General features: G+C 35.1%; 1 protein-coding gene across 2 annotated transcripts in view; it reads right to left on the bottom strand.

Moving 5' to 3' along the window:
- The window catches only part of SENP6 (SUMO specific peptidase 6), a 91,852-nt gene that overhangs the window by 79,985 nt on the left and 883 nt on the right, over nt 1-10,984 (bottom strand). The window lies entirely within an intron of this gene.

Genomic DNA, 10,984 nt, shown 5'->3' with positions numbered 1-10,984 from the left:
GCCGGCTTCCCCGGCCCCTAGGCGATAAAATGGCCGCAGCAGGGCTGCGCCCGGCAGTGCCTCGGGCTCTCCCGCTCCCCCCTAGATCGGCTTGGAGGCAGCGGCTTTTGGGAGGCGAGGAGGTGGATCGGGCTGTTTAAAATGAATGAACTTCCAGGCGTGCGGGCGTCCATTGCGCAGGACTGGGGCCCGCTGGTCTCGCCTCCCTCACGCTCGGGCAGAGGCCCCAAAGGGCTTATGAATTCTTATCAATCGTTAAATCTTCTGTGGCCTAATCAAGGCGCATTTAAATCCAAAATTTGGATTCTGCAAAACGTGCAGCGTTGCCAAGCCAACTAACTATACAGAAATTGCAAGTCATGGCCTCAGGTATACTTTTAAAATTAAAAAAATCCTTCTTTGGCATTTAAGGTTTTACATTTTAAAAAGCTTTCTTGTGAAGCCTAAGTACCGAAACCATACATCCTTTAAAAACTGGAAGGTAAATTCTGACAGTCTAGAGAAAACCAGATACTCCTTTCTTGAACACGTTACTTCATCTGAAACTTCACAAACCCCACTCCTACTGCAGAATGGAGAAATTTTTGTCTAAAACACCTAGTTTCTAAAATGACTAATCCCTGAAAAGTGAGCTTCCAAAAGTGCTTGAATTTAAGAGTTTGTAAACTAAAGTCCTGAATTAGGTAAATTCAAGTACCTAGTGCTTATGAAAATTAAAAATGAGAGGAAAAAAAAGTCATTTGTTTTCCTTTGTCTATTACATTCATTATTTTCATTCCCATTATTGTCACCAACCATATTCATAAACCGATGTGTTTAAAAATACCTTAGATGTGAATGCCCTGTTTTTACACAAACAAGAGGTAAAAGAAGCAGAGAATAGCACAGAGCTGGCCTCAGAGAAGACACAAGAGCCATCAGACTACTCCCCAAATGCTATGTCACACCGCTAGAGCTAACAAGCAGTTAGAAAGAATTCCAAAAGCTGGAACAATGCTGGCAAACCTACTTCTCTCCATCTTCAAAATCTCCTTAGAAAAAAGGATCTCCTTTTTCTGAAAGGGATCACAAATATTCTTGTTTCATTAGTAATAAAGTCAACAGGAAACAATTAAGAAAAATCAGTGCAAGCTAATTATACAAAAAACAGAAGACCATTAAGTTTAATAGAAACCTAATATTAAAACCCAAACAAAACCAGAAAAAAAAGGAAATTTAGAATCTAATTTTAAAAAAATATCCTATTGTATCTCAGAAGGTCATTGTCTAGAGAGAGGGTTTACTGCAGAGGTTACAACATTAATCCACAAAAGCAAGTTCCTATTAACAGCTGAGGCCAGGCATGCAAGTCTACCCAATTCTTAACAATTTTTTAAAAACTAAAGAGTTATGAGTTATGATTTACTTGAATGAATGTTTGATACATAGTAGTGTGCTTCTGTTGATCAAGTCAAGGCATCAAATATAGCTTCATAGTCTTATTTTTAGTGAACTGAGGCACAGTATAGTTTAAAATACCTTTTAAAGTAGAAATTATGAGGGAAGTAGTTATCAGTATTCATCTAGCTGCATGGTTGATTTTAGACTTTTTGATTGATAATTTAACATAACTTTCTTATGGAGAAGATCTGCCCCCAAAATACATCTCACTACAGTGTTCTTTTTCCCTTTAATTTGAAGCTCTTGAAGGATGCAAGAGAATAATATGTAGTCAGATCTCTTGTTCGTTTGGTTTTTATTAAGCTTTTATTAGTAGTCTGTTCTCAGCCTTAGAGTGTTTTTCTTTTTTCATTTGAGAAGTATTTGTGAGGGAATGTAATACTGAAGGCACTCAAGTCTTACAAAATCTTTTCAGCATCCTCTTAACTTTGCTTAGAACCAGAGGATTTTCTTAATGTATAAGAAATAACTGAGTGATCAATGAGAAAGATAAAATTAGCATTCCTCTTCCTGCTGGGGGATGACATACAGAATTTACTGAGTTTTCTTTCTCTTAGCCAAAATGTTAATTGTGTTCATAGAGTAAGAGCCCAGAGGTGAAATGCACCAGCCTGGCCTTTAGCAGCCACTGGAAGTTGACTAGTCCCACTATGGGTATTTGACAGTCACAGGACACCATCTGAGATCCTGAATTTACAAACACCTGCACGTGCACAGATCTTTTGGCACAGCACTGGGAAGGGTGAAAAACTGAATTAGACAATGATGAAGAATTTTTGTTTCACCTTAGAAATCTAGTTTTTCCTTCTCTTCCCACAATGAAAAAAATGGTTCTTAATCAATTAGATGATGCAGTACTGAAATTACGTAAAAAATACATCCTTTTTTTCTTTGTATTTCTGATTCCAATTACTTCTTGTTTCCTGTTTGTTCTGAAGGTTAGCCATCAAAATGGGGATGGCTATTCCACAGAAACACTATTTCCTCACTAAAGAAATAAAATAGAATTGGGATTGCTGTTTTGCAGCTTCTGTAGTTGTGGTAGTGTATATTACTTAATTTTCTTTATTGCTACATAAATTACATATAGAAGTTCAAGGGAATTTATAGGCACCTAGAATATTTTTTTTTATTATTTACAACCCATAAACCCATTCTAGAGACGATAAATCAATGGTTTTTAGCAGTACCACCTTTCAGAAAATAATGCTTATGGACTGAATTATTGTCACTATTTTCCACTGTTGTTCTTAGAACTGTTCCTTGAATGTATTAATGATGCACAATCTGTGTCCTTTGTTAAAAAAATCCTAGCGTTGTTGCTGTCCTCCTGACCTGATGCCTGTTTTTTCTCTGTGCATTTTTAATGCAAAATCAGGTTTATTTTTTTGTGCTTGCTATGTCTTGTTCTTGCTATTAAAGCTAGTGTTTTAATTTTAGGGTTTTTTTACCTGATACTGTTCCAGCATGGATCACATACTGTAGTTAGCTCTTGAGGAACATTCTCAAATGGAAGAGTTCCATTCGTCTGTGTGCTAGGATTTATAATGATACACCAGGATGTGGAGAAGTTCTTTGTCACATTTTGGTATCAAAGATAGCTTCTCAAGTAGGTAGTAAATAATTATGGATTGCTTAAGATCATTGGGACTTTATCTAAAATGTTTTTTTAATTCCTTCCTTGAAGGAGACCTGGTTTTTAAATCTGATCAGCCTATGTCACACAAGGACACAGTATTGTGTTGTTGGAGAATAACCATAATAGACAAATACCTATTAGGTTTCCTGCTATTTTGAAAATAAAAATCCTGCTATTCATTGCTGTGGCTGTTGCTTCAATATCCACTATGCTGTCTTAATCATCACTGCAATATCGTCATTCAAAGAGAAACAGTTTTACTTTAAATCTGCAAGTGCTCTTGTTGGACAATAGGATCAAGCAGCTGTGTTAGGCTAAAAAAATCATGCCTCATTAAGCATCGAAGTGAAATTTATAGATATAAAAGGGTGATTGAGAGATGTGTCAGCATTGGTAGCCACAACACAGCATCAGATACTATTGATACTTTTGGAAATAAACACTTCTTTTTACAAGGTCTGGGCTATATCTGGAAGGCCATTTTTGCTAGAAGAAAAAAATAACTGAATTTGATCCATTACCCAGAACCATTACATCAGTGATCTCTCCTAGACAGAAGAATTACAATTATGATCATGAGAAAAAGTAAAACTTTATAAAAGAGAATGATTTAAAATCTATGCATGGAATCATACTAAAGAAGAAATGACTAATTATAAATCAAATGTCAAATATTCCATCTGAAAAATTTGGGATAATCTTCTATATTTTTAAGTATTCCTTAATAATGTACATTGGGTAATTATTTTATGACACATTTTGAGGCAAAGATTGGTATTTAAAGAAAAGCAAAATGTTGATAGTAATTTTGTAAGTCTTAAAAAGACTTAAAGGCTCAAGAGAATACATAGCACATAAAAGGCTCAAGAGAATACATAAGACCTGAGATACTTTAAAATATACTTCCCAGTGTATATCAAAATGTCTGTATAAAAGATATTTCAGTATATTTTGACGCACTTTATCATATTTGCTGTAAATTTCCTGAAGCAACTCTCTTGTTAATCTGAAATAAACTTTTCATTTTCTCTAATATTTTTATGGTGATACTCTAATGGAAATATGTTTTTGCATACAGACTGATGAAATACATTTATTGATTGCAATCCAAGCTTTAGGATTAGGCAACACTGTAAATTTGTTGTTTGTCTTTCAGCATAACTCATTATTTTACTATTAAGAGCAGATGTTCTAACTGATTTAAAGGAGGAAAAATATAAAATGTTGCATTTGTCAACATAAATAGTTTGGCATAATCACAATAATCGTTCATCTAATAACAAAAAGAATATAATGAATGCATCTACAGTACAAAATATTAAAATGAAGGACTATGTAATCAGGAAAATAAAATAATAGCTTTTTTGCCACAATAAAAATAAAATAAAAGCACAGCAAGTCTCAGACTGTTACTTAAGGCATGCCAGACATCCAAAAACATCCAAAATATAAAACATACTCTGCATATATGCTCAGAGTCAGACCCTGTCTCTAATCTCTTGCTTTTCAAATCAGTGGCAAATATGCCCGGATCGCTTTTCAAGTAGTTTTAAACACAATTAATAGATATTGAAACTTTTTTGTATGAAGTTACACAGAAATCACTCTCACAATCACACATGGAAAGAAATAGGTGTTCTTTACTGCCAGCTAACAAAACAGATGGTCTTTCTTTATAATGGTCTCGCACCCATAGGAAAAGGAAACTGTTTTGTAGCTGAAACCCGTGGAGATACTTTATCAATAGTCATTAGCCTCAAGATCTTTACCTTAGTAGAGATGTGCAGTTTAAACAATTGCATATAATAAACAGAAAATATCTAACTGAAATTGTTTCAGCCAGGTCACACATCTTAGAGGACAATCACCTTTCCTCTGCCTGTCTCGTTAGATGCCTGTGTGTCTAAAGATTTAAGAATACTTAAGTTTCAGAACAATTAAGGCAATCTTTTAGCAAAAGTTACTACATGTTTTATATAGAAAACTTCTCTATACATCCAAATCATGTTTATAAAATTAAAGTACACTAAGGGCACTTAAAACAGCAAGTACTAACTTGTACACATACAAGGAAAAATACATACTAAAGCAAAGAAGGTCAGGTTGTGTACAAAGGGTTGTCTCATAATCATAGTGAAAACAGAGGCAAAATCACTACATCCTACCTGTACTTAGCCTGCATGACTTATTCTGCTCATGCTGCTGGCTAAAACACTGGGTTTGTTCCTTACAAATTCCCAGTCTAATCAGAAGAATTTCTGTAACCTCTTTCTCACTGTAAAAGGACATAGAGATCTTGACCATGATGATGGGTGTGCTTGTCTGTGTACTTTAGTGGTTAAGTACAGTAGTGTACTCAGTTTCATCTGTGATGTGGAACCAGCCAAAGCATATGTAGGAATAACCATACTGCAAAAAAATAAAATCCACACAATGCAGGGTTTGAAAGATGTAAAAGGATGATTTAATTTGTCCTTCTGCATAGAGTTAAGTTGTAAAGACTTAAAATGTCATTGGCATATGCCCTTAAAAATCTCAGTTTAGGACTGATCTTCAGAGTCCACAGACAGTGTATTAGAAAAGTGGGTTTTTTTTTTCCACATTAATCTAAATAATCTTCTCTAAAAATGTTTCTTCTTCTACTTGTATTAGAGCTCACTGTGCTCTTTTGAGTAACTTTTCTATAGATTGCTGTTGTGTTTCTCAGTCTTTTCTACAGTTTCTTCGGTCTTCATTTCTTATTTTTAATCTCTCTGGAGTCTTTTTAACTTCTCTGTATTTTAAAGTGGGGCATTCAAAACAGGATGCAGTACTAATGTATGTCTCTCCAAAGCTGAATAAAGCAGAATTACTGTCTTCTGCTCTGACATACTGCAATTCCCTTTAATATATCCTAAAACATTTTTCAACAAAGTCACAGTTAGATGATGGTCAATTTGTAATCCAATATAAATCCCAGGTCCTTTCCTGTACTGTTGTTCCCTAGCTAGTTATATCTCATTTTGGATTAGTTAATTTGATTTCTCATTCTAAAGTGTATGATTTTCTATTCATCTTCATCTTGCTAGTTTCAGATTATTTCTTTTAATTTATTCAGATGACTTTGAACTCTAATCTTGTCCTTAACCTAACCACTTGTTAGGTGCTTGCAACACTTGTGGTCTGGCAGTGAAAATAATAGTAGAATTATGACTAGGATAAAACTGTGTAGAATCAGGTGCCTCTCAGACTGTCACTGAAACACCGAGTGTGCGTTTTTTCAGTCTATTTCCTGGTTCAGTTTAAGAAGTCGTACACAACAGTGGCTAGTGTCTTACTAGAGTCACTATCACCTGCATTCTCTCCCTGTCAATCCTGCATGCCAACTATTCCAATGAAGACGGACAAAACTATAGTGTGACATCTTTCCAGAGCTTTCCAGTGATTGGAATATAAGTCCCAGAGATGTGCAAGACGACCTTCATATCTGTGTGGAAGTCCAAAGTTCTTTGCTCTTCTCAGTTTTTTTCCTCTTTTCCACAAGATGGGGAATGTCATTCTGAGACATTATTTCCTCTGTTATAAGGATGTGGATGGCCGCTGCTGTTTTTGAAGATGTCATTTATATTCGTTAATGGAGGTATAACCTAACAGCACTGGTCCACATGAAATAATCAGTTATACATATAGTACTGTCAAATAGTAGAATATGTGTTTGGGAGGCTCAAGCAAGATGAAGTTTTCTCCAGAATTGTATGGATAACCAAACTAGCCCTGTATAATCCCTATGAAATAAGAGGTAAGAATTATTCACGGAGTAGAGCCTTGGCCCTGATGGAGTCTGTAGAGAACTTTGATTGCTGTAAGGAATATGAGCCCTGAGACAGGGAGGTTACAGAAATGAGAGTTGTCTTGTGTGCTCGCGGTTGTTCTGTATAAGGACATCTCAGTGATTCGTGAGTTCTGCAGTATTTGTTAACAACTGTCCCACTTCATAAAGTTGCCTATCACAAGCATTTGTTTTAACTTTAAAGATTCTCCAAACCTTTATTCTCTTCGATAAATGACAGTGTCAGTCATTATGTATCTGTCTTTGATTCATTACAGGTGTATATCATCCTTATCATTAGATGCATGAGACAAAAAATGAGATGAATCTGACTGTCATTGGTATATTATTCCTAATGGGTGCCATCAGGTCATGTTCTTCTTCAGGTGGTCACAGGTAGGTGCTAAAAGTAGGGGGGCAAGAGGCTAGGAGACAGTGGGGTCAGAGAATAGCTGCTACCACTCTGAATCCTGTCAGAAATCATTGGAGCCCCTGTAGCAGCACACTCACTGTCACATAAAAATGTCACTAGTATCACTATTGATTTTGTCAAAAGCTAAGGAGATGTTTAACTGCTATGACCATAACCGGTATGCAATTGGCCTGCAGATTTTTACAAGAATGGATTAGACTGGTTTTGGTGTTTCACTCCTTTCTCTGGTAAAAATTTCTAAAATTGCCTTGGCACTTGCCTGTCTTTTCTGGGAGCATGAGGTCCATACCGCTTTGTAAACATATTGTGAGCATATATAAGCATACTGAGACTATTAGTGCTCAGAAGAAAGATACTGTCCCTTTCAATATTATGAAGACATTCAACTCTATATTTTTGAGAAAATCCTGTAACTTGTGATTAAATTTTCTATAATATATAAAATTATGTAAATTTCTATAAAAGATACCTAGATCACAAGCACTGTTTAATTTTAAACAAAATAAAGATATGAAAACTATTAAGTTTTCCCTCGGTTTGAAGATACATATACTTTGACTAGGGATTTATGATTGCTGAAACAGTGTGAAATTTTAGAGGACTGTTTAAATATCAGTTACTATATGACATTTAAGTGGAGCTGACTTATTATTAATGTCTGTCCTGTTTGTTGCCTTGTAGCATAGAAGCTAAATATATTGTTTTTCAGCATAGAAAAATTTTAAAGTGCTGTATCAATTTTCATCTAAAAATTCCAGACTGTACCACCCATAAGGATGAATGAAAATTGTAATCATTCTATGGAAAATTCAACAAATGAAATATAATCTTTTTAAGAATAAATATAATTTGAAGAAAGGAAAATTAGATCTTATTTGTTACTCATAAGTAGTTTTCCAAGAGGAAAACCATCAAATGACACAGGAAACGTATTGGGAAGAAATCAGATGCTGTAGAATGTTTCCTTTCTTATTGCAACTTTGTTGTTTTCGTACAGCAGAAGATTTGAAGAGGTCTTAGAATAATACATATTCTATCTATATTAAACTATGTTACAATGTTTTTGTGGTTTCTAATTTGTAGGAGCTAATGAACAATATTTTCATAATTTGGGGGTATTTTAAGTTCTATTACTGTCCTCATCAGGTTTTTTTAATAGCAACCTGTCTTCTCCTCCCAAGACAGAGTCAGCCTTGTTTTCAGAGTCTGTTTATTCATTTCTGTTACTTCTCCCTGTGGCTCCTGTACTAAATGCAATCCTTCAACTTCTTGCCTGTCATTGCTCAAATTCTTCCCTTCCCTCAGGCTTCCCTAAAATCCTTCTCTCTGGCTCTTTCCTTTCATACAATTTCTCTTTTCAGCTTATTTCCACCTAATCTCTCAGTACCAAAATCCCTCCCATGCTTCCAACAGAGATTTCTCCAACCCTTTTCTCCCACAATTACCACCCCATTCCTGTCTTTTGTTGTGGCTCCCTCCCACTGCTAGTTCTGCTATATTAGTTTGTTAGGATCCATGATCCATATTCAATAACTGACAACAGTGATATCTGAAATTTAGCTAGATGACTAAAAAGAAAATCTTATTCCTATTTCTTGAGTGTATTTTCTTTGGTGCCACAATTCAGTTTGGTAATAAAACACATTCTTCTTCTCTTGTATTAGCTAACACATGTCATTTTGTTTTTAAAAATGTTGCATACATGCATGTAAGACAGAAAGAGCAATCAAACAAATTTCATACTCAGTGCAAAGAACCTCAACAAAAACATAATTAATGCAATGCAATGTTTGAGATTTTAAGCCAACAAAAGCCAGACCATTTAGAGCTAAGGTTCCCATAGCAACCTTACTCTATCTCCTCCTGTGTCTGTGTGATAGGGTCTTTTTTTACATGACCACATATTGCTAAAGAGTGTGCTGTATTGTTCCATAAATAGAACTTCAGTTTAATAGGTGAGTTAACTACCCAAGGACTTACAAAATTATATATATGTCTTCAAAGGAAATTATATCAATGTGGCTTGAAGAGGTACTGTACGTATAGAAATACTAGAAGAAATTTTCATGTAAGCTTCAACATGATGTTACAGCATCATTAACATAAATCCTGCCTGCAAGTGAATTTTTGGCATGTTTTTGGTTTGCCAATTATCTATTTCCCTGTATATATAAACAATCTAATCTAAAGGCTAAATAATTATGTGAGGAAAAGTGTTGTTATTTCTTAAAAAATAAAAATTGAGGGGTGTCCTTGTATAAGTGATTATTTTCCAGAGTAGGCAGTGACATAAAAGCACATGGGAACTCAAAAGAGGCAGTCTTTAATCAGACTTCAGGGCCTGAAACCATCCCATTTAACTGTAAGCACTTGAATAAAGGGGCCAAAGTTATATATCACTTGTAATTTCTTTACAGCTTAGGGAGGTAGAAGAGCATCTCCAGAGAATGATTCAGTCCTCCTGAGATGCAGTTTGCCTTCTGCCTATCTTACTCTACTGACTATACAGTAGGTCTAGAGAAACCAGTCAAGACTTGCTAGCCCAATTTATTGATTAAAGCAGGATAAATCAAAGCTATATTGTCTAAGAAAAATGAATGAGGTTTTCAGACATTTCTAAGTACTTAATGTGTCTTATGAGTTATGCAGGAGTCTCCCAAGACCACACTGATATCAGTGTCTAAATTCATGACTTCATGTACACTTGACAATAGAAATTTTTTCTGAATTAGCTAGGTCAACACAGGCCGTCTCTTTTGAGAAGATATAAAAACAATACTGTGATTATTCTGGGTGGGCAATGACTGCAGAAAGACAAATGATGGCTTATTTGACCTAATATTGAAATGTTGCAGACAATAATACTTGATTTACATATAAAGACTGTTGGAAAAACCTAACTTTATTTGTGTGTGTATGTGTATTTGAACCAGCAAAATGAGCTAACATTGATTCAGCACTTTACAGTCTTCAGCTGTGACATTTTTGACTGCCTCAGAAAACCTAGGAATATATCTTTACAGGCATTGGATAAGGTACATCAGCACCCAGCTCATGAGTTTTGATTTCTATTTCTGGATGCTGGGTTAGGCACTGCAGCTCAAAAGTAATCAAACCTAAATTTTTGTTGCATCTAGATCAAAGTGACAGAGTTGAGATCCCTGGTAATTTATCTGTATCCTTGAAACGTATATTTGGAATTGGAAGTGGTTTATATGATACTGATACAAAACTCTGGCAAACCAGATGGCAATCAGTTAATTTAGAGAGGGTTTTAAAACAAGAATAATGCAATGAAGAAAAAGGAGTAACATTGAAAGAAATATCCTGACACAAAAGAGAGAAATATCATCAATTTCCTCAGTTGGGCTGCAGAATACATTTTCCATATTCAGTTTCTTTGTAAAAGAGATCTACAGAGAAGACCTGGTTAATGTTCCTACAGTTGTTAGAAGCTAAGCAGATGAATACTACTGGCATTCAACGACTGTTAGCTCTGAAGAAATCTGACACTCAACAGTTAGATGACTGGCAAATCCTGAAGTATCTGTTTTCCTGTAATAATATATAGGCAACAATAAGACAGTATGTCCAAATAAAATAGGTAGCAGTATGAAATATTGAACAGCTCCCTGCAGAAATAATAATGAGGAACTATTCAACT

Source organism: Athene cunicularia, assembly GCF_003259725.1.
Source record: "Athene cunicularia isolate RWA chromosome 3 unlocalized genomic scaffold, athCun1 chr3_part1, whole genome shotgun sequence".
Classification (NCBI taxonomy): domain Eukaryota; kingdom Metazoa; phylum Chordata; class Aves; order Strigiformes; family Strigidae; genus Athene; species Athene cunicularia.
The sequence above is the reverse complement of the archived record's forward strand: the minus strand, read 5'-3'. Positions and strand labels throughout refer to the sequence as shown.